A 24,554-nucleotide genomic window follows, 5' to 3' on the forward strand; every position below is an offset into this window, starting at 1 on the left:
ATCCTCACCCAACCTCCCCACCTAAATAAAACCATAGACATGATTTTTTAAAATCATACTTTCTTAACATATAAAATTTGAAATCCTTGAAGTCTTTACACATATAAAGACTTCATGTTTTAATAATTGTTAAATGTTAAAAAATAATGTTTGTATACCTTAAAATTCAAAACAAAACTATGTTCATACTACATAATCTAAGTGTTTTGTCTCTGAAGTTCCTTGTAATCTAAGAATGAGAGGAAAACAATTAGTAGCCTGGCAATTCTGGTACAAAGTGGAGAGCATTAAATGGTACACAGAGAAGTAAGACATTCAAGTCAGATTAAATATTAAGAAACATAGGACAATGACTACTAAAAATTAGGAAGAATCCACACCGTAAACAAGGATCCCGGCCCAATGGATGGAGAGTGAATGATGGGTGGTAGCCTACAGTCCAGGGAAACCAGAAATCATCACAGACATGATCATTTTACAGTAGTCAGACTTCAGCTTTCAGATGGGGTTCAAGGACTGCTCGATCCAGGAAACAAGACTATCAACAACATGGCAGTGCTATAATACTCACAGGGATTGGGAGACAGATTTCTACAATCAATCAGTGTGCACAGCAGTCATGAGTTAACCCTAATAACAGAGGAACATGAAATTCAAGGTCATGAATGCAGGCCTATAACTTACCAAAAAAAATAGCGGTCTAGACTTTAGAGAACAATGGTGGAGACCCATGGATAAACCACAGTGCACCAAGTCTTGCCTCAGACTTGTTATTTGAAAACACTGCTAAAAATGAAACCCTCCAGTGGTCACTAATGGGGCACTCCATTCCAGGTTAGCTTCACTAGTTCCTCAGATCTTGGGCTGAGGCTGTTTAATTATATATTCTGCATCAAAAAAGATTGTATTTGGGCTTGAAAATACAACAGATGGGCCAACTTTACATAGCTAAGGAAAATAGAAGGCCATAATCTTGGACACTGGTGTGAAGGATAATTTTTTAAAGTAATACTGTGATTAATAAAAACTATAAATATTTCTCCCAGTTTGGAGGGGGTGAACTTTTGTGCCTAATTTGATTGGTTTCTGATTAATACTCCCATATGCTTCCCTTTTGAGCCATGTTCTTATTATACATTTCATTTCTCTTCCTCACAAATGCTTGCCTTCTACTTCCTCCTCTGCTACACAGGCTCTCAATCATTTCTGTTGCCAATTTCCTATTTTCTCTTCCTTCCAGTGTAGACACACAATGTCTATGCTATCCTGCTGTCACGAGGGTAAAAGCACAGACACTATTCTTTTCACAAAACCAAGAACAGGAGTGATTAGAAAGGCCTTAGTCATCAACTTGCCAGGCTGACAGAAATGCAAAAATAAATACTATGACTTCCAAATACCACAGGGCAAAAGCATACCCTGAACACATAGGCAAGGTCAATTAGTTGATATCTACTTCCTTAAAATTAATTCTAATGTGGACCATTTTGTGCTGTCTTCCTCTTTTGTAAACATATCTCACTGTAATTTTTTTTTTTCCAGAGGAAAGTATTTTTATATGAAGCAGCCAAGTCAATCAGTTTTGCTTTGTATCTAGAATCTCAACAATGAATCTATAATACTCAGAGTTCTTTACTATGGCAAAACAGAATAACATGAATATCCAAACCTTTTTCATAAGCAGGGACCAATGGTTGCAAAAAGCAAAATCCACACAATGTAGTTTTTAAGAAAAAGAGGAGAAAACAAAAACAGTATCAACATAGAACTCAGCTGCAGAGTGTTGTCAGGCAGCTGCCCTCTCTGTCTCTATAAGGAACAATTCAGTTGCTATTAGCATCACCTAAGAGCTAAAGTGTGGAATCTGGGGTTAGAGTGTCTAGTCTCAAACATCATCTCTATTATTTACTAATTTTGTGAATTTTAGTGAGTCACTTAAAGCCTCAGTGCTTTGGATTGTTTTCTGTAAAAACTGAAGTAATAATGGTCCCTATCTCATGTGTACGGATTAAACAAGGTGACACATGTAAAGTGTTTAAGATAGTGCCTGGAACAGTAATCAATGTAAATCATTATAATAATTGCTTATTTGGAACATATGCTCCATTCTTCTCCTTGCCCAGCAATTTATTCCATTTGCACAGGTCAACAGAGCTACCAGCTCAGAGTTAACAGTATCTCACAACTGTAGTGCCCATAACCTCTGGCATACTCAGTCCATGTCATGTGAGGTACACATGGCTATCTTCACCTGGTCTGTGGGTAGGAACAGATTCTCTTAAAATCTGTCAGCAGGAAGTCAAAGACTTGCCTTTCTGGTGTGAATGTTTCTAATTTGTAGATTTATAAACATGTAAATAACACAAAGAACTCAAATTACATGTATTTTACCTCTCAAGATAATATTAAAATAACATTATGAACAAATGAAGCCAGCTGAGGAAAAATGTTCTGCTTGTAAGGTGGTGAGGTCACTGTATGCCTGCAAAACTTTTAATTGAAACTGGATAATCACATTTCATGGATTCAGTAAGATTAATTCACTGGGTAAAATAATGGGCTAAATAACCTCTAAGATTCTTTGATTGCACGATTCAATTTTACACCGAGATTGTGTAATACAATGCATGATATTAAATTGAAATGAAGTCTTGAATGCAAATCAGGAATGTAAATTTCCCTTTGTTTGAATCCTACAAATCCAAAAAGGAATAGGGTATGTCTTGTAAATCAGATTAGGTAAAGGCTAAATGTTCATTCGAGTAAAAACTATTTGGTAAAATGTTCATGTTAAAGTGTGAAGTCACTCTAAAAGGTCAAATGCTCACATTAGATACATTTAACATTTAGGGCTATTAAAGTAGTTGAGAAATAAAACAGAGCCATGGAAATTTTCCTTATAATCAAGTGTTGCAAATGGGAAAATACAGGAGCAGAAAAATCACAAAACTATATCGGCATTAAACTTTACATAGAAAACGTAGTCAATTGCCAAGTAAAATATAATTTCTAATGTCAAATATATCATTTATTATGCCAAAATTTTACAGAATATAGGTGATTTCCACAAAATTCAGAAAAAAAATGACTTGCAGTCAGGGAGGAGGAGATGATAATGGTAGTGATACCATTTCATTTCTCTTTGAAAGTTCTTGATCATAGTATCTATGTACTTTATTACCAGAATAACTATTGGAAAGGGAAGATCACACGCCTTAAGAGTGTGATTAATGAAGAATTAAGACTACAAATTATGATGTATTTTGGACTTGGAAGGGAGCATTCTATTTTATAAGAATTAGTTTCCCATAATATGTATTTTAATTACAGTGGGGAGTGCAAAAACTGTGGAAGGAAAATTCCAGCTATTTCAGTAGATAGGCAAACATTAGCCAAAATTTAGGAAACTTACTCTTGTGTTTCTTGAATATAGGTGACTTTTACTCATCTTTTTTGCCCCATTATTGAATAAAACGTTATTTGTAATTTCACAGGTCTCTTATGGTAGAAAGAATGAAATGAGATTATATGGAAACATAGATAGAAAAAGTATTACATTTATAATAGTATAGCAATTTATGCTAGCCATGTGGTTTAACAAATGTTTGAGTACATGGTATGTGGGATAAAGCTTTAGAATGAGGTGAGAAAAATTATTTAGGGATGCTGAGTTGTGTAACTGATAAGCACATAAATGGTACTGATAAGCAATGTAGCAATATAAGCTATAATACTATGGCTCTAAAAAGAAAGATAATTTGGGATAAAGATATCAGGAAATGATTTCAATATTCACTATTCCTGCAATGTAATCTAAATGTCTTTGCTCCAATGAGGGAAAAAAAATCTCAAGGATACAAAAAACTGAGTCACAGTTAGTTAACAATAGTAAAATATAGCTATATTTCAGTAATTAAAAGCTTGTACCAGGAAACGAGTTCAAAATTTTAAATTGCCTCTATGATATGGCAATGCACAGAAATAAGGAAAATCAAGATGTCAGTAAAATGCTTTTCCTGATTATTAAAACTCCAAAGTTTGGGAAGATAGAGTGATTCTATCAATAATAAAACAACAATAGTGATTTCACATTTACTGCCTAAGGATGTTCAATTTAAATTATTTGAGTCAATTAGGCCAGACTTTAGGTCTCAATAATTAATTCAGACCTCAATAATTTCAAGTTATTATTTTGCTATTATTACATACATATTAAAATTTGAATAAACCATATGATTCTGATATTTGTGATTTTTATTATGAAAACAAGCACAGAGCCTACTTTGATATGCATTGTAAATCACCTGAGATTAGGTCACATGTTTAGAACTGTGAAAATGAAATCCAAATTTAAGTACTCTTCAGGTATGTACAAGGCATTATAAATAATATTTTCAAAATTCTAGTTTGTCTATAGAGACAAAGGTCTTTCCTTAAGGCAATGTTTCCTAAATAGCCTTCCATAAAATACCAATGTACTAAAATCTTCTATAAAAACGGCATCAATAATCAAATAAGCTTGAAAATTTCTAAACCTATCAATTGTCTGAATATAGACTATAGATTGGAGCCTAGTGCCTGTCCAATATCAAGGAGGATTTTATGAGTATATTAATCAAATGGATGAGAAGGGTGCATGTATTTAATAAGAAGAAATCATTTTGCCTTTATAATTTTTACAAATGTACTCTAATTTAGGTGATATATTCACATGACTAAAGGCTCACAGAATAGAGTAGGAATACAGGCAGATTAAATTTTTTATTCCCTATTTTGCAGAGAAATGAGGCTAACAATAATACTAAAATACAGAAGCAATTTTGTTCATACACAATATTAACTCAAAATAATATTCATTGGAAAAATCTAGATTAATTATGTAATACTGTTAGCCGGCCACCTATCCAAATAATGCATTTACGCTATAACATATAACAAAACCTATAAAACTTCTCTTAAGTAAATTCTCAGGCAGAATATGATTTTTAACTGGGTAATGATGCTAAAAAATATGCTATTAACTGCCATAGTAGAAATAAGTTCTAGTAACCTTTTAAATAATGAATGTTGGGAAAACGTGAAAATAAATTACATGTATCATAGTTCTCATATAATAGTCTCACTCTGGAAATAAAATTCGTTTAATTTCCATGCCCTATACTTTTTTCCAGAATAAACATTACCCAGTCCTCTTGTGTTATTCTGTTGAACATTCGTTATTTTTACCCTCACAAACAGCTGACTTGAGACACTTGAATAACTAAGGAATTGAGTCAAGCAAAGTCCTAAGGCAATGGGCCTATATTTGCACAACTGAAGGCAAATAACATAACTTAAAAATCAACTGCACATATTTCTTTTTTGTGTTTAAAAAAAATCTAACTTTTTTATTAAAAAAGCTAAAATATTTATCAAATTTAAAATAAATGCAGAAAAATGTAAGAACTTACAGAGAATAAATGCAAATTGAGGCATGTTTAATGGTCTACCCAGAATACTGCATGACAAATGATTTTTAAACTGTTATCATTGTTTAATTCTCTTTACTTTTGCTCAAAGTAAATGACAAAATGCTTGGGCAAGAAGTAAAAGAAAAAATTTCCACAAAATGATGTTATTTAGGTACTATCAGGGTGCTTCCCACCTTCAGTAAATACTTTAATAAGTGCCTTCAATTTTCCTGTTATATGCCAAGCAAAATGCTGTACAATAATATCCCTACTCTATGTATTTATACCTAAAGGTTACAGGCCCAGGGTGGTAAAGCAACAAGCCAGTTACCTCAGGCATCATGCTGTTTGTGTGTCCTTTATGTTTTTCTTTGTCAGGCTGGCTTCTGGGAACTGTTAGGTTCCCATGACTATTATCTGTAGTTTCCCCTTCCAGTGAAATTGAAGGGCATTACAGGGAACAGTCACCTGGTCCTGGCCAGAGTTAATGCCAAGATCCAACAGAGTCAAGTCATGGAGCAGGAACCAGGCCAGGGTGCAAGATAGGTAGCAAACAGGTTCCAGCAGACTCTCTTTCGGATTTCCTGGCACTTTGGAGTTTGCAAGGATAAATTTGCATCTCTCATGAGTAAAGTGATGTCCAGAAAACACTGTCAGCTACACAAGCATCTTTATGCTGTTTAGGACACTGTTCTCAGCAACAGTCCAAGAGCAGATTTCTGAGGCAATGGCAACAATATCCATAATACTCCAAGAGCATGAACAGTCACCAAAGGGAAGAACGCCTGGTAACTTTGCTGGTATTATTACTGATGCAGGTGTGTTGCTAGACAGTGTGATAGTTTCACAGATGCAGGAAACACTCAGCATCTGAGTGTCTGCCAGTCTTGACACATAGGCCTTTCCATATGCCTCTTTTAAATTTTATCAGGAAATTCCTCTTACAAGAGAATGTAAAAAATCAAAAGGTAAAAGTCAATGTCAAATGAAGTAAGAGCAAGTTTTTAATAGCAATCACTGCCATAACTGAAACAAAATTATGCTGAAAAACTGGTGAATGATATGTGGTTTTATTATTTTTTTTTCATTTTCAGATTTCTAGGAATTTGAGAGACTTCTCATGGATGTGAAAAGGAGAGACCTGTTCTCTTAGTCTGTTTGTGCTGCTATAAAAACAATATCACAGAATGAGTAATTTATAAAGAATGCAAATTTATTTCTTATATTTATGGAAGCTGGGAAGCCCAAGATCAAGGCACAGGCAAGTTTAGAATCTGGTGAGAGGCCCTGTCTCTCCTTCCAAGATGGTGCTTTGTTGCTGTGTCCTACAGAAAGGAAACACTGCATCCTCAAATGGCTGAAGACAGAAGCGCAAGAGGCCCAAACGCTGCATGGAACCTCTTTTATTTATTTATTTATTTATTTATTTATTTATTTATTTAAGACGAAGTCTCGCTATGTGGCCCAGGCTGGAGTGCAGTGGTGAGAGCTCGGTTCACTGCAAGCTCCACCTCACAGGCTCAAGTGATTCTCCTGCCTCAGCCTCCCGAGTAGCTGGGATTGCAGGTGCCCAGCACCACGCCAGGCTAATTTTTTTTTTTTTTTTTTTAATTTTTAGTAGAGACGGGGTTTGATTATGTTACCCAGGATGGTCTCCATCTCCTGACCTCGTGATCCACCCTCCTCGGCCTCCCAAAGTGCTGGGATTACAGGCTTGAGCCACCATGCCCTGCTGGGTCCTCTTTTATATAAGGGCCTGACTCCTATTCATAAGGCAGGAACCCTCACAAACTAATCACCTCTTACTTGGTCTGCCTCATGATGCTATCACAATGGCCATTAAGTGTCAACATGTAGATTTTGAAAAAGACACATTCAAATTACAGCAGCTGTACAGGCAAAGAATATACAATTTCTCAAAGTAAAGTTTGATTATGTAATGAAATAAAGAATCATGGCACTTCAACTGTATTACATTATTCTGATGCCTTTAATAGCATAAAGAACACATACAAAACACTTCATTTGAAATCATTAATGATTTGATTACAAGAGATGGTCATTTTCCGGAACCAATATAGTGCATGTAAAAACGTTTCTTGGCCAGGCACAGTGGCTCATGCCTGTAATCCCAGCAGTTTGGGTGGCTGAGGCAGGTGGATCATCTGAGGTCAGGAGTTAGAGACCAGCCTGGCCAACATGGCGAAACCCCCATCTCTGTTAAAAATACAAAAATTAGTAGCACGTATAGTTGCAGTTACTCAGGAGGCTGAGGCACATGAATAGCTTGAACCCAGGAGGCAGAGGCTGCAGTGAGTCAAGATCGCACCACTGCACTCCAGCTTGGGTGACAGAGTGAGACTCGGCCAAAAAAAAAAAAAAAAGGCTCTCACTCCAATAGACTATCTGGGAGCACATGCTGCAACAGGACCAGAATGGACCTGCCATTTGTAGATCATATTTGTTTCATTCAGTAAGGGTTTTAACAGTATTACTGTTCATAATCTTAGCATGTTCTTCATCATCTTGTATCTCTAGTTCTGTTTTTATGAAAGAAACCATATTCATACAGAAATACCTCATTTATATAACTTTTTGTTTGAATTGTTGGTCATAGACTCTTAGCTTTGGTAAATTACAACTTAAATATTGATTGTCTAAAACACAGATGTTCCATGCTCTTGACCAAACCATAAAAGTTCTCAATTAACAATGAAGTATTTCCTTTTCTTCCCCATCATCTCTCTCCTATAAAACACCACTGAGTGGGTAGTATTTATCTTCTACCTGATAGTCTTCCCACACTTCCTTGATTGTGTATCTTTTCAGAGTCAAGGAAGAGATATTTTAGTTCCCAATGCATGGATCAGATTCTCTTGTCAACTGTAAAGTTCCACTCATACTGTAATACTATTAGACACTACAAAACTTTGCTGCACACTGAATATATATGTCCCCAAAACTAATATGTTGTAACCTAACTCCTAACATGATGGTATTTGGAGATGGAGCCCTTGGGAGGTGATATAATTTGGTTGTGTCCCCATCCAAATCTCATCTTGAATTGTAGTTACGATAATCCTCACATGTCATGGAAGGGACCTGGAGGGTGGAATTTAATCATGGGGGTAGTTTCCCTCATGTTGTTCTCATGATAGTGAGTTCTCATAAGACCTGATGGTTTTATAAGGGGCATTTGCATTTCCCCCTTTTGCTCAGCACTTCTTCCTGTCATCATATGAAGAAGGATGTGTATGCTTCCCTTTCCACCATAATTGTAAGTTTCCTGCAGCCTCGCAGCTGTGAGGAACTGTTAGTCAATTAAACCTCTTTCCTTTATAAATTACCCAGTCTGGAATATGTCCTTATAGCAGCACAAATTAATGCAGTAAATTGCTGCCAGGAGTAGGGTGTTGCTGTAAAGATACCTGAAAATGTGGAAGCGACTTTCAAACTGGGTAATAGGCAGAGGTTGGAACAGTTTGGAGGGCTCAGAAGAAGACAGGGAGATGTGAGAAAGTTTGGAACCTCCTAAGACTGCTGAATGGCCTTGACCAAAATGCTGATAGTAATATGTACAATGAAGTCTGGGCTGAGGTAGTCTCAGATGGAGATGAGGAACTTGTTAGGAACTGGAGTAAGGGTCATTCTTGTTATGCCAAGAGACTGGTAGCATTTTGCCCCTGCCCTAAAGATCTGTGGAAGTTTGAACCTGAGAGAGATGATTTAGGGTTGCCTGGTGGAAGAAATGTCTAAGTAGCAAAGCATTCAAGAGGAAGCAGAGCATAAAAGTTTGGAAAATTTGTAGCCTGATGATGTAATAGAAAAGAAAATCCCATTTTCTGGGGAGAAATTCAGGTAGGCTGTAGAAATTTGCATAAGTAACAAGAAGCCAAATGTTAATCACCAAGACAACGGGGAAAATGTCTCCAGGGCATGTCACAGACTTTCATGGCAGCCCCTCCTATCACAGGTGTGGAGGTCCAGGAGGGAAAAATGGTCCTGTGGTCTGGGCCTAGGGACTTCTGCTCTATGCAGCCTTGGAACATGTTACCCTGAGTATCAGTTGCTTCAGCTCCAGCCATGGCTTAAAGGGGTCAAGTTAGAGACAAAGCCATTGCTTTAGATAGGGCAAGCCCCAATCCTTGGCATCTTACACGTGGTGTTGCACCTGTGACTGCACAGAAGTCAAGAATTGCAGTTTGAGAACCTCTGCCTAGATTTCAGAGGATGTATGGAAATGCCTAGATGTCGAGGCAGAAGTTTGCTTCAGAGGCAAGGCCCTCATGGAGAAACTCTGCTTAGGACAGTGAGGAAGTGAAATGTGGAGATGGAACCTCCACACAGAGTCCCCACTGGGCACTGTCTTCTCAAGCTGTGAGGAGAGGGCCACCATCCTCCAGACCCTAGAATTGCAGATCCACTGACAGCTTGTACCATGTGCCTGGAGAAACTGCAGACACTTAATGCCAGCCAGTGAAAGCAGTTGTGACAGGAGCTGTATCCTGCAAAGCCACAGGTGTGGAGCTGCCTGAGGCTGTGTGTGCCCATGCTTTGCATCAGCATGACCTCTATGCAAGACATGGAGTCAAAGGAGATCATTTTGGAACTTAAGGTTAAATGACTTCCCTATTGGATTTCAGACTTGCATGGGGCCCATAACCCCTCTGTTTTAGTCCATTTCTCCCATTTGGAATGGGTGTGTTTACCCCTATTGTATCTATTAATAGCAAGTAACCAATTTGCTTTTGATTTTACAGGTTCATGGGCAGAAAGGATGGCCTTGTCTCTGATGAAACTTTGGACTTGGACTTTTGAGTTAATGTTGGAATGACTTAATACTTCGGGGGACTCTTATAAGGGCATGATTGTGTTATAAAATGTGAGGACATAAGTTTTGAGATGGGCCAGAGGCAGAATGATATGGTTTGTCTGTGTCCCCACCCAAATCTTCTCTTGAACTGTAGTTCCTAGATTCCCCACATACCATGTTAAGAACCTAGTGATAAATAATTAAATCATGAGGCAGTTACCCTCATGCTGTTCTCATGATAGTGAGCAAGTTCTCACAAGGTCTGATGATTGTATAACGGGCTTCCCCCTTTGCTCAGCATTCATTTCTCTCTCCTGCTGCCATGTGAAGAAGGACATGTTTGCTTCCCCTTCTAACATGACTGTTAAAGTTTCCTGAGTCCTCTCCAGTCATGCAGAACCGTGAGTCAACTAAACATCTTTCCTTTATAAATTACCAAGTCTCATATATGTCCTTATAGCAGCATGAGAACAGACTAATAGAGGAGATGATTGGGTCCTAAGGGTAGATCCCTCATGAATGGAATTAGTGACCTTATAAAAGAGACCTAGTATAACACTGTTATCTGTGAATCAGAAAGCAGGCCCTCACCAGACACTGAATCTGCCACCAGCTTGATCTTGGACTTGCCAGCCTCCAGAGCTGTGAAAAAAAAATTCTTTTGTTTATAAGACACTCAGTCTCTGGTGTTTTGTTAGAGCAGCCCAACCTAAGACAAAACATAAACAAGACATATGGTCATTCAACTCAACTGCCTCACAGTTAGAAACATATATTATCTCAATTATGTATTTCAGGACGGTGTATTACTATTAAAGAAACACGTTTTTAAACATGTATGCTGGAACAGCGTTACAGCACTATCTTTATGTTTCCTATCAGAGGGCTACAGTTAAGAGCTAAACTGTTTATAACGAGGGACTTCCTAAATCTTCTGGAATAGGTTTAAGATGAACTCTTACACTGAATTTCAAATTATAATGAAGTTCTAGTATTCTAACGAACAAATTATTAAGGTTTTTTTTGTAGTCATTCTCATTAAAGTATAATTGGAGCTGAATACACCTGTTTAATAAAGTATAATCAAGTACTCAAAAAAGAAGAAAACAATATTCAAATCCCAATTATTTAAATGTAGCCCTAATCCAATAACATTATCTGCGTCTACTTGCTTTCTTGATACTAGCATCAATCCCAACATAAAATTTATAAGGTTAACACTTTTGAAAGAGGAATTGTATATGTGGAAGAGTCACAAAGTAGAGTATTGCCAACATTTTTCTTTTTTTTTGAGACGGAGTCTCGCTCAGTCGCCCAGGCTGGAGTGCAGTGGTGGGATCTCCACTCAGTGCAAGCTCCGCCCCCCGGGTTCACGCCATTCTCCTGCCTCAGCCTCCCGAGTAGCTGGGACTACAGGCGTCCGCCACCTCGCCTGGCTAATTTTTTGAATTTTTAGTAGAGACGGGGTTTCACAGTGTTAGCCAGGATGGTCTCGATCTCCTGACCTCGTGATCCACCCGTCTCAGCCTCCCAAAGTGCTGGGATTACAGTTACAGGCGTGAGCCACCGCGCCTGGCCTCTCGTTCTTTTAAGTTTGCCTTTTGTTTCTTGAAAAAGACTTGCAGGTGTAATTCTGACATTTAAAAATATGATGATTTTTATTTTTAGCTACCACATTTTAAAAGAACAGAATCCTAAATATTTCTCTTGCTGCCCTGTAATTTCCCTCTTCTATAAACTGTGTGCAAAGAGGGAGGATTCCACTCTACTTGGGAAGAAAACATGTAATATAAGGGAAAATACGGATTTTGGAAATAAACCTTTGTTTCCTAACCAGCCAGAGCCATCCTAAATTGGAGATAGCAATGCCTAGGTAATAGAGATGCTGAAGTTGTCAGGGAATGATTCAGGATTGCATGAGGTGATGCTGTAAAAACTGCATAACTATATGCTTGGCACACACTTAGCACCAAGTTTGTTACCTGCCTTCACTTTCTCCTTTCTCATTCCAAAAATCTCAGTGTATAAACTCGTTTGCAAATCCTTCAGACACCAAGAGAGTACCAAAAAATCATATATCTAAATTTAGGTTTTATAGACCACAAGTGGTTATCTGAATGCATAACTGAGCAAGCATTAAGTATTGCTGCTTCAAGACAAGAGCTAATACAATAAAAGGACTAACAAAATGTAAAACAATTTAAAATAGCTCATAGATTTTAAAAGTTGGATAGAAACGTTACAAAATTGGCTCAGAAACCAACACCCTAAATATGGCACTTCGACATTCAGAAGGAGCCACAAGGTCTCTCTCACCTTCTCCACCCTCCACCATCCTCAACCCTCCAACCCCCTATCTATCCATGCCCCCCCCCCCCCACATCTCTCAATCTTCTATGTCTCCCAAAGCACAGAATGAAGTTGTTCTCTAAGTCGCTTACCTGCCTAAAGTCCAAATATGCCAAAGAATAAAACAATTACCGCTGGTCCCTTCCCTGAGTTTTCATTAACTGAACTCATATCGCAGAAAGGAAGACTGAAGTCTGTCAATAAAGCAGGACAGATTTTTGTCAATGACAAAATTTTGTCAATGACAAAAATCTTGTTGGTTCTTTGGTACAAATGGCCTTTGTCCCAGGACACTGTATGTTCTTCAAGCCTATTGAATTCCCCTAAAAATCATTTAGTATCTCCCTAAAATCATCCATCCTTTGCCATCTTCCATTCCCCTAGGAAGTAGGTTATATAAGCATCTATACTACATTGGGATACTGGGCACTCACACGGTGATTCTTCCCTGGGCATAATAATAAATTGCATGCCTTTTCTCCACTAATCTGTCTTTTGTGAATTGATTTTTCAGCAAACCTTCAGAGGGTAAAGGGGAAATTTCCCTTGGCCCCTAAATAATATTCACACTTAAAGTAACTGAGCAAATATACGTAATAATTTTGATCATAAATGCTGAAGTATCCCAATGAACAGTCATAATTAGGTTTCTAGGCATTTAATATATTTGTTGGTGACACTTTTTTGGAAATGTTTCTTCCCCACCTTTATTTGGAACATTTGAAAATAAATGTAGAAAATGGATTCAGGTATCTTAATCAGGTTGAGTAACAAATTTGTGTTATTAACAAAAATAAAATGAAAACAAATAAAAATACACATTTCCTCATAGAAGTATTTCTTCTTAAATTAACAGCATATATTACTTAGAAATTTAATCATAAAAAGGAAATAATTGTATATGAGCCTTAGATCTGATGTCTATAAATCCTCCTGTACCAGGATATTACTGTGTTCAATTAATGCTCTCCCCATGGCACAAGACGCCAGGTTACTTTCACACAAATGCTAGCTAATGTGGCCTACAGGGAACACAGACTTACATTTTCCTCAATCATCTGTGGCTTCCTCTGAATTATTCACCTTTTTCTATCTACTTATTAGTTTGTCATATCCATTAGTGATATTCAAACAATTCTGCAGTTTCTGCCCCTTTACAGCTTCAGTTCAGAACAAGAAGCTGGTAGGAAGTTGCATTGATTCTTTCTTTTTCTTCTGGAAGCTGTCACTACTTTATAAAAATGCTTTCAAGCACTTTACTGCTACATCAAAGACACTGTGCAACAGGTAATAGATAATGAGGACCTATATGAATATTATGAACTGATACTACAGGAAAAGGATAAAATTACAAATGACTGAATGTTAAGAGGTAAGGTAAAGAGAAAAAGAGTTGTGGACAGAAAGTGACAAAGAAACAGAGAGGATGCAGAACGTTACAGTTCCATTAAAAATCAGTATATTCAGCCTCCCGAGCAGCTGGGACTACAGGCGCCCGCCACCTCGCCTGGCTAATTTTTTGTATTTTTAGTAGAGACGGGGTTTCACCGTGTTAGCCAGGATGGTCTCGATCTCCTGACCTCGTGATCCGCCTGTCTCAGCCTCCCAAAGTGCTGGGATTACAGGCTTGAGCCACCGCGCCCGGCCTCCTTAGGATACTTCTGAACTGTGTTTGGACAAACGGAGGCAAGATGGCGCACTTCCGGGTTCTTCATCACCAGCTTTTCCCGCGCGCGAAAATGGAGCCAGCGCCCAGGGAGGGTGCAGACCAACTGGGCATGCGCCAGGTGACGCCAATCCGAAGAGACCAAGATTTACCTGGTCGCACCTACAGAACGCCCCCGGACACGACCGTGCCCCGCCTATTGCCCTCCCGGCAGACGCCCGGAGCGAACTTCCTTAGTCCCCACTCCTGTCGGGACTGCAGGAACTTCCTCGGGGAGCTTCACCAGGCGACTCTCTTGACCTCCTTTGCTGGAGGCCGACAGACCTCTCCCTGCCCACCTTCTTCCCTGAAGCTAGGTGACCAAAAATAAATTTGCAGTTTTGCTCCAAAAAAAAGAAAATCAGTATATTCAATAAAAATTTGCAGAACCATTTGTACTAAGAGCTAATGCAACTTTTTAAAAAATGGCACAATGCTTTGAATAGAAAAGAATTAAGCCACATGATAGAACAAATTGGGATATTCATTTATATAAACTTCTGAAAGTACATTCCTAACTATGTTCTACCTCAAAAAGTTTTTCATTTTAAGAGTCCATTTCTGGATGCTATTGGATAAAAAGGATATATATATACACACACACACATATACACACAGACATATATATACATATATATATTTACTATCTCCCTAAAATCATATATATACACATATATACACACACACACATATACACACATAGTCACACACACACACACACACAATATCTCTAAAATTTCAGTCTCCTTTGGAGGATGACAGTCAGAAAAGATATCTTATACATATTTGTCCAGGTATTTTTGCAGAGTACTTCATATAGCAATGCTTAATTATTTACTGACTTGAATTTATTTAAGGTATGAGAGCCAAGATCTAGTTGTCATTAGCATCTTACCTGTACTGAAACACTGGCTGAGGCATTGACTCTTGGGGTGCTATAATGGCCGGCCTCACCTTGCTGAGTCCTTATTCTCCCTACCTGTAAATGAATATAATCTATCCTACATGACAATATGAGGATTCAAAATGCTATATATAAAACAGAAGACACTTAAATGACATCAATAATTATGTTGGCATATGTTTTAATTGGAAAAAATATCTCTAAGTCATTATAACAGAATGATTATTGTCTTGCTCTCTGCGGTAGTTTTCAAATGTGCTTATGTGCGCTATCACGTCTAAATGGAATGCCATCTTAAAATTCCCTTAGGTTGCATTCCCAACTGGTATTACTAACTTTATAGCTAAGTGAAAATTTCACCACTTAAACATTTTTGCAGCATCAATATCAGCACTTAAATCTCCTCATATATGTGCCAGAAACTAGAATTGTATCCATCTTAAAAAGATCCACATTATTTTAATATTTGTTTATTTTCTGACCTTCCTACTTGGGTCATGCTGGGAGTACCAATATTATAACTCATAAATGCTTTTGCACAGAATAGAATGCCTCAGGAGTAAAGAAGTTCTGCCTCAATATATGCCAAAAATAAAGGTAGAGATAAAAATTACATTATTATGATTATCATTTATTGGCTACCTACATTATTTCTCCAACAACTCAGAAAATAAATTTTATTATTTCCAAAATGAGAAAACTGGGCTCTAAAAGTTACATATCTTGATTTTGGTCAAACAGCTTAGAAGTAGCTTAGCTGACATTTCATTGAGGTATATCTATCTGTCTTCAAAGCCTCTGATCTGACATGTGACACTGAGATTGAAAAAAAAAGGAGAAGAGAATAAAGAGATAACTACAGAATAAGACTGACTACATAGAGAAGATGACATGAGAGGTCTACAAAAAAAATTGGCTCAAGGACATGAATTGCTTAACCTTGCTTTGAGATATGTTTGATATCTGGGTAACTCAAGACTAAAAAGGACTTACCTGTTCTATTTACAGCCATTTCTCTAACATCCAAAACAGCGTCTGGAACATAGCAGGGGAATAAATAGTTGTTAAAGTATTGCATTCTATGGCTTAAAATATGTCAGAGGCTTTATTCAAAATCCCACTTCACTGTGAATTTGATATATACTCATCTATGAGAGTTCTCCAGACCCTACTCTATTCATGCACTCACTGATACCCATAGCATAGGGCTTCCATGGGAGTCTTGCCACTTCTCACGCATTCTATCCTTACAACCTTGCAAACTGAGTCATAGGAATGACATCCAGGATTTACTGTTCCTTTGGTCCCTACCGGTTCTCCAGCCTCCTTGAATCCATAAGAGGTTGTTACTTTCTCTAAGCTTCCTAGCTTGGTTCCAGGTAACTCCTTCAAATAGTAAGGAAGCCTTATCATTCCTGTTGACTTTGTGTTGTAACAGACCCAAACTCATTATACCTGATTAGTCTCCATTTTAAAAAATACTTATCAGACTTTGCCTGTAATCCCAGCACTTTGGGAGGCCAAGGCAGGAGGATCAAAAGGTAGGAGATCAATACCATCCTGGCTACACAGTGAAACCCCGTTCTCTACTAAAAATACAAAAACAAAAATTAGTCATTTGTGGTGGTGGGCGCCTGTAGTCCCAACTACTGGGAGGCTGAAGCAGGAGAATGGCGTGAACCCAGGAGGTGGAGCTTGCAGTGAGCTGAGATCGGGCCACTGCATTCCAGCCTGGGCAACAGAGTGAGACTCTATCTCAAAAAAGAAAAAAAAAATTATCAGACTTTTCCCCCCGAGAATATCTTAAAATTTACTGCAGCATGAAATACTTTAAATTAATACTATTGAAAAGGTACACTGTGTTCAACAGATTAAAATCCAGACCCTTCCAATGACAAGATGTGTAACCTTGGGCAAAATACTTCACCTCTGTTCTCTACTCTGCCCATCTGTAAAATAAGGATAACAATAATGCTTCCTCATAAAGTTTTGAGGATTAAATTAATTAAAACATGTAAGGCATTAAAATGATACCTGACATATAGAAATGTTCAACAAATGTAAGTTATTTTTACTTAAAGCTTATCTTCATAACTTTACTTAATAGCCACTTATTTGGTCCAAAGTCTTTAAATTCACTTATTATACACAAAAGACATATTTGTTGTTTTACTACTTAGGGCATTAATCTATAAAACAGTATCATTTTACTGAGTGGCTAATTTCTAATTATAATCAAAAGTTAAAGTGAGCTTTCCTATCATCCTCCAGTGGTTTATTCATTTATTTATTTATTAAACTGTGGACACAGAAAGAAAAGTTCAGCCCTAAGATAACTATGGGATTCTCCCAGAGGTAGATCTCTATGTATACCTTGATTTCCCACTCTGAATTCACCTGAAGAGATATTGACAAGTTACATCATGAACAATAGTTCCAATATTTACATTCAAAACCATTGTTATCCTTGAAGTATTCTATGCATTTGTGGACTTTCCTAAACCTGAAATGCTCCATGATAGAGCAGCCTTAAATAAAGAACTTAACCAGGGCACATGCAAAAAACAGGAAGAAAAACTGAATATGTTAAACTGATAGAGAAAATAAAAGACATGTGAACTGTCACCACATAGGTACAGTATGTCATTCAAACAGGAAAGGGATTCATTGCACGTGGCCCCAGGAAGCTGAACAGAGACTCTAGGTAGAAGCAAGAAAATTTCAGTCACAAGTAGAACTGCCTTTAAAAGAACAGTCTTTCTCAGTGTGTACACTTAATAGATGGTGGTTTATTGAACACAATGAAAACAATACATAAAAGTGGAAACAGATGTCCTCCAAGTTTCTTGCAACTCTATAATCCACCAAAATGCTAAAGATGACATAAATATGAATACATTATTATTCCCGACATCTACCACTTTATAGAATATTCAGAAACTGAAAACTTATGTAAAATCAACTATAATAGAATGTTAAGAACAAATAAGACATTGTAAACACAATGCTCCTGAAATTTTAGGAAAATTATTCTACCTATCCAGAGGCGTCAGAGGAAAATTTGAATGTGGTGTTTCAGTTCAGTTTAGAAGGTGAGGTTAGAGCTAGAAATGGAAATAGTAGGAAGTTAGATTCATTTCAAGATAAAAGAACAGTATGACCAAAGATTTGACAGTAGGAAGTAGTATGAGAATGGACAAGGCATGGGGACAGTTCAATGTGAGTTGAGTATGATGGTAGTGGGAGATGAACATGAAACAGCTGTTTGGAATTACATCATGCAGGGACTGAAATGTCAGTCCTTGGACCTAGGTGGTGGGAGTGTTAGTTAACAGAGGTGTGCTTCAGTGAGAGTATCTGATACCATGTACAGAATTAATTGGTAGGGTGAGAGACCTGAAACCTCTGGCAACAACAGAATAAAAGGAAATAATTTTAAAAAATTATTTCAGATGTACACAAGTCCAGAGAAAGGGTGGTCTCAAAAGCTTCTAGGTTAGAATACTTCTGAGAGCAATATGAAGAATGAGGGCAACAGAAAGAAAGAAGACAAAAAGGAAGGAAGAGATCACAGGATACTGGAAGTATCAAAGGCACAGTAAAGAGAAGCTGTCCTGCTAACATCTAGAAATGTCTGAAAATGCCTAAAAGTTGAGGGAAGGTCAGGACTGCAGCAAATGGCTTGGGAGTTATTCCTACTGAGGTGAAAGCAGAGGTCAAGAGCAGATGAGCTTTGTCAATCAACAGAATGCAGGCTAAAGAAAAGCCCGGCCAGGCTCAGTGGCTCATGCGTATATTCCCAGCACTGTGGGGGGCCAAGGCAGGCAGATCACTTGATGTCAGGAGTTTGAGACCAGCCTGGCCAAATGGTGAAACCCCATCTCTACTAAAAACAAAAAATTAGCCAGGCGTGGTGGCGGGCGCCTGTAGTCCCAGCTACTCAGGAGGCTGGGGCAGTAGAATCACTTGAACTCAGGAGGTGGCAGTTGCAGTGAGCTGAGTTCACCTCATTGCATTCAATCTGGGTGTCACTGCAAAACTCTGTCTCAGCAACAACAACAAAAAAAAGCCCAAAACAGAAACTAGGGAACACATACTTATATTGAATAGGAGGTGAAAGGCAAGCTGGAGAAGCAGTAAATGAGCAGTGAGAGAAGTAACAAAATAAAGAACACATGAAAGCCAAAACAGAAGTTCAAGAAGCATTAGGCATAACACTGCCAAAGTTTATTGACAGTCCAATGCAATAATCTGGAGTCTAGGAGGTCAATGATGCTCTGATTATTAAAGTTAACAGTTGTTATGCCTTACTAATAAAGAACTCATTGTTTCAAAACAAAATATTTTAATACAAGGGTATTATTTTCATCCTTTAATGAAAGGCAAAATAATTTTGAAAGTACTTTCAAAGTACTCTGATCCCAAATAATTTTTTAGACAATCTCAATTTGATCTTATTGGCCAATAGTTTTCAACCATATCGATCACCATTCCACCACAGGTATCTTAAAATGTAGACAGGCATTTTTGACTGTTACAATGACTAAGGGAAAGCCACTGACTTACAGATAACAGAGATAGATCATTGTTATGGACTTACTGTGTGCCTCCCAAAATTCATGTTGAAATCCTAATCCCCAAAGGAGTGGTATTAAGATGTGGGGATTTGGGGAGTTAAGTAGGTCATGAGGATGGAACTCTCATGAATGTGATTAGCACCCTTATAAAAGAGAGCTCTCACTCTCATCCCACCATGTGAAGATATAAGAAAGCAGCAGTCTATAACCCACAAGAAGGCTTCACCAACACCTGCACCACGCCAGCACCCTGATCTCAGATTTCCAGCCTCTAGAACTGTGAGAAATAAATTTCCGTTGTTCCTAAGTTACCTAGTCTATAGTTTGTTATCACAGCCCAAATTTACTACGAAAGGTCACAGACACCCAATGCTCTGCAATGAAAGAGACAGTCCTACACAATGAAGAAGTGTCCCACTCCAAATGCCAATAATCCCACCTGTTGAAAAATACTGTCACCAACTGCTATTTATCAGTGAATTTGCCTTTCACATATTTGAGAAGAATTGATGGAACTTCAAATCCTCGAATTTTTGAAAATCATTTTTAAAATGAGATAAATAGTAACATCCCTTGAAACTTATCAAATGCATGCTTTGTAGTTTTATCGTTTATTCTTATCTAATCTAGTTACAAAAGATATAGCTCTTCAAGTTAATTACATACTAGGGCAGCTGCTTTGTATAAAGTACCATTCTTTTACATATCAGCTTCAATAAAAATCTGATTAGAGATACTGACTAATTAATAATGATATATATTGTGCTAGGTGGAGAAACAGCAAATGCTTGTAATAAAATGCTTTCTACAAAATCCTAACATTTTATATAGATCTTTATTTATCCAAACATTTGTGTTCACCACTTACACAAAATATTTTGTATTGAAAGTTGCTATTTTAGTGCCAAGTATTATATAAAACTAATCACCAGACTCTATAATTGAACCACACAGACATTTTTATAGAACTATCATAACTGCACAAAACCTTTAATGAAAATACCTTTAGGCCAGTATCTTGTAGCTGTCGTTCAATTGTCCCGTAGGATTTTCATGAGGTCCTTTGAGACTTCAATGAATATTAATGAAAATATTTGCAGGAGTTTTAGTATTAGGTCTGAAAAATTATTTCTAAAAATATTTGCTTGATTTATCAACACTGATATTTGTGAATATGTTGAAATTGTCTATGATGCACCAAGTCCCAGTTAGTCCAGCTCCAGCTGGACTAGTTTTATTATAGTCAACTCCAATTTGTTTAATTTTCTCCAATATTTTTAATGATTACAGTTGATATCTAAATGCACAGACCCTCCACTTATTTACTAATTACCAAATGCATGTGGTAAGTGTTATTTATTCCTCTCGACAATGGTCCATTTTAAGCTAGTCTCTCAAATTATGATTTTAAACAGCTGGATCTCTCACATAGGTAGACTCGGCCCCTGGATTCACCATTTAAAGGAGCAATTGAGAAAATGAAGCTTTTTCACAAGTTAAAAAAAAAAATTCCATTATTCACTGAGAACTAGTGTGCAGTTGTTTCCCAAGGTATTTCTTAATCACTTTGATCCAAACAGTTTTGAGAAAGCCTGGGACAAACCAGGATGACCTCTCAAAGGGAGTCCACTTAATAGTTTATTGTGCAATTCAACTTTGTTGTGCTATCTAATGGCAAGTTTGGCATTTCAGAGTTTCCAAAAATCTACTAAAAATAAGCCAGTGATGCTCATGACAAACTAAAACGTGTAAAGTCAGATATTTAATACCTAACACTAGTTACTGAGTTATTTCTATGCATGGGCTCAGCACAGTGCTATTTCACAGATATTATCTCATTCAGTGTTTACAATCAACATATAAAATTGGTTATTATTCCATTTTTACACATGAAGAAACTGAGACTTAAAGAGGTTTAGCAACTTGTCTTTGTTGATAAGTGGCAAAGCTAAGATCAAAACCCAGACAGGTTTGACTTCAGAGCACCTCGTCTGCCCTATCCTGTCCCAAGTACCAGCTCCACAGGGGTTCCTGGATGAATCAGATATACTATCTACTCTCAAGGACCATGGAGCCCAGGAAGAGAGATAGGATGCCTTCCCAAATAATTGTAATTCAAGGTAATAATGTAAGAATCAGCCTAAGAGAAGCCTAGATCAAGTTACGAAGTAGTTCAGATGAACACAGATTACTTTAAGATGTGGAAACCAGGAGGGTACTTTTTATTTAGGATGGGCTGGAGGGAGGAGAGGAATAAAGAGCAATAAAAGAATGTAATTACTCTTTGCTGCATGCCACTCCATTTATCAGATACAGTATGAAACAGCTTTGTTATCTTCTTTGGTGTTCAGAACAACCATACAAGTACTACCACAACATTGCATAAGACAAAGCCAGTCAGTGCCCCTGCATTACGGTCTGCCCTTTTAATTTCTTTCTTTAATTTTCTTTTTTTCTTTAATTTCTTTCTTTTTTTCTTTTTTCCTGTCCACCTTGAGTAGGTCACTCTTTGATGTTTGCACTTCATGGGCATCTTTTGCTAATTTGTCAGACCAAAGAGAATATTTTCCTATTTTGCACAAATGAGCATCATAAACTAGATGATTAGATGCAAGACAAGGAAAAGGAATCCTCAAAAGAGCCTCAAATATTCTGTTCTCAAGGCAGAGTTCATGCTGGATTTCCTGCCAGATTCAGAGTTGAAGGCAGGAGACACTTGGCTTGCTAATTTTTATTTCCTCCTCTCCCCACTTCCCTCCAGTTCGGCCTCCCTCCCTCTTTCCTTCTTTCTATAATCAGTTGTTCTGAACCATGATATGCCAGACACTGTACTGGGCTATGGAGAAAACAACAGGTAAGGATCACTATTAGTTAGCTTCACACAAGGCAGAAGCTATATTACATAGTGGTTAAAGCCAAACAGATCGCATGGATTGCTTGTCCCAGCCCAGCCACTTACTGGGTGTGCCAGATGAATAAGCTATGAAACTTTCTGGGCCTAAATTCTTTGTTCTGTAAATATGGATATGGACAGATCTACCTCACAGGGTTGTTACGTGCTATCAGACAGTAGTAGCACAGTGCCTGGAATATGGTGAGCATTACAGAGTTGTCATTATAGTCATTATGTACTACAGTTACTTTATACTCTTAGGAGTGAGTGGATTGGTTTGTCCAAGGTGTAGTAGAAACTGCAGCTCAAACTCTTCTCTCAAACGATGGAAACCAATTCATTGACAAAGATAGTCTTCAGAGAAGGATCATCCTCCCCTCCTAACATGAAGAAAAATCCTTCATTACCTGTTTTTATTCATTAAGGATCACTATTAATGAACAAAAAACGGGCTGAATACAGGTTCCTGAGAAAAGACACTCTTCTCAAATTTGCCTTTTAGCAGATCTTACCAACATTTCTTACAACTGCGGAGTTCCTTTCAAGTTATTTGGAATATATGTTTCTTCCATCAAGAGGCGAAAAAAAGGGACTAAAAGTCAAATGGGATACAAGAAAGATTAATCTGGATGACTGCCTATATGAGAATTTCTTGAGAACAGAATTCCAGCCTCATTCATCTTGGTAACCCTGGTAGGGTGTCTAGACTGATTATAGGGGCTCAAATATAGCCTGTCTATATTCTAGGTGTTTACCACACACTTTATTCTTCCCAACAGCATTTCAGAGTGTGTACCACCAATCTCATTTTATAGGTAAGAAAAAGGTAAAGCCCTGATTGTTAAACAATTACTCAACCTTACAAAAGTGCAGAACCAATCTGCTCTAAAGTTAATTCCCTTTTTCCATGTGAATGTCTCAAAAATGTTTGGTGAATGAATACAGAATTAAAATCAAATTCTGAAGATGCCTTTTATTTCAGATCCATGATCCAGGAATATGACTCTAGACAAGGGAGGTTTCTTTAGGTAATGTTTCTCTCCTTCCCTTTAAAAGAGCTCAAAGCCAAAAATATAAGCCAGACATTATCAAAGAGCACATGAATGTCTAGAAATAAACTGAGCATTTATAGAAGGATACACTAATTTGAACTTTGGGAAACAGGTGTTAAAATTTCAGATCACTTAATATTAAAACATGCCTTGGGGGAAAAAAGGTAATATGTAACTGCAAACTGTTGATGTATTTACAAAAAATAGTTTCTGACTTTGTAGGTTGTTACACAATACACTGAGTTTCTTATGGTTATAATCTTTCCTTTCCACTGAGATCATTGAGTCCCTCACTTGGATTGCTTTAAATGTAATGTGCTCAGTTAGAAGCAGAAGCTGGAGTTAGGATTGCTTCACCAGGGCTAAATATTAGTCACTTTGCTCAACCCTCATTTGCCCTCTGCAGCCCCCACCCAACTCTCATTTTTCAGCCACACTCCACCAAATGCATACTTAGTGCTTGTGGTTCCTGTGACACAACACATTCAAGCTAACCTGTCTGTGGAAAGTTGGCAACCCTCTGAGTTCAGACTGGGGTTAGCCATGAAGCATGGGGTGACAGGAAATGGCATCCAGTAATCACTCCTTCCTCTGGTCCAGTCTTTTTCACATCACCTTCATCACTGCCCGCTATTTTATTCCTCTGCTGCGTCTCCTTTGGGACCCAAGAGGGAAGAAGGACATGAAATACAGCTGTCCTAATGCCACTAACCAGCCCTCACGCAACGCAGCCTAGTCCTACTTATTTCTCCAGGAAAGGCAATCAAAAAACAATTATAGAGAAACCACTCCTCATTTCCTCTTCTATGTC

General features: G+C 37.7%; 1 protein-coding gene across 7 annotated transcripts in view; it reads right to left on the reverse strand.

Annotated features, from left to right (window-relative positions):
* Nucleotides 1–24,554, reverse strand: part of SLC16A7 (solute carrier family 16 member 7) — a 169,352-nt gene that overhangs the window by 143,548 nt on the left and 1,250 nt on the right. For 2 of the 7 annotated variants that reach the window (XM_030939801.1, XM_030939800.1), the window contains exon 2: nt 16,215–16,256. The exons of 3 other annotated variants lie outside the window; for them this stretch is intronic. The gene's annotated coding sequence lies outside the window, so the exon portion shown is untranslated. Of the gene's footprint in view, nt 1–16,214; nt 16,257–24,238; nt 24,399–24,554 lie in introns of all 7 variants that reach the window. 2 more of the 7 variants (XM_010358591.2, XM_010358589.2) reach the window with 1 other exon arrangement.

Source organism: Rhinopithecus roxellana, chromosome 10 (genome assembly GCF_007565055.1).
Source record: "Rhinopithecus roxellana isolate Shanxi Qingling chromosome 10, ASM756505v1, whole genome shotgun sequence".
Taxonomy (NCBI): domain Eukaryota; kingdom Metazoa; phylum Chordata; class Mammalia; order Primates; family Cercopithecidae; genus Rhinopithecus; species Rhinopithecus roxellana.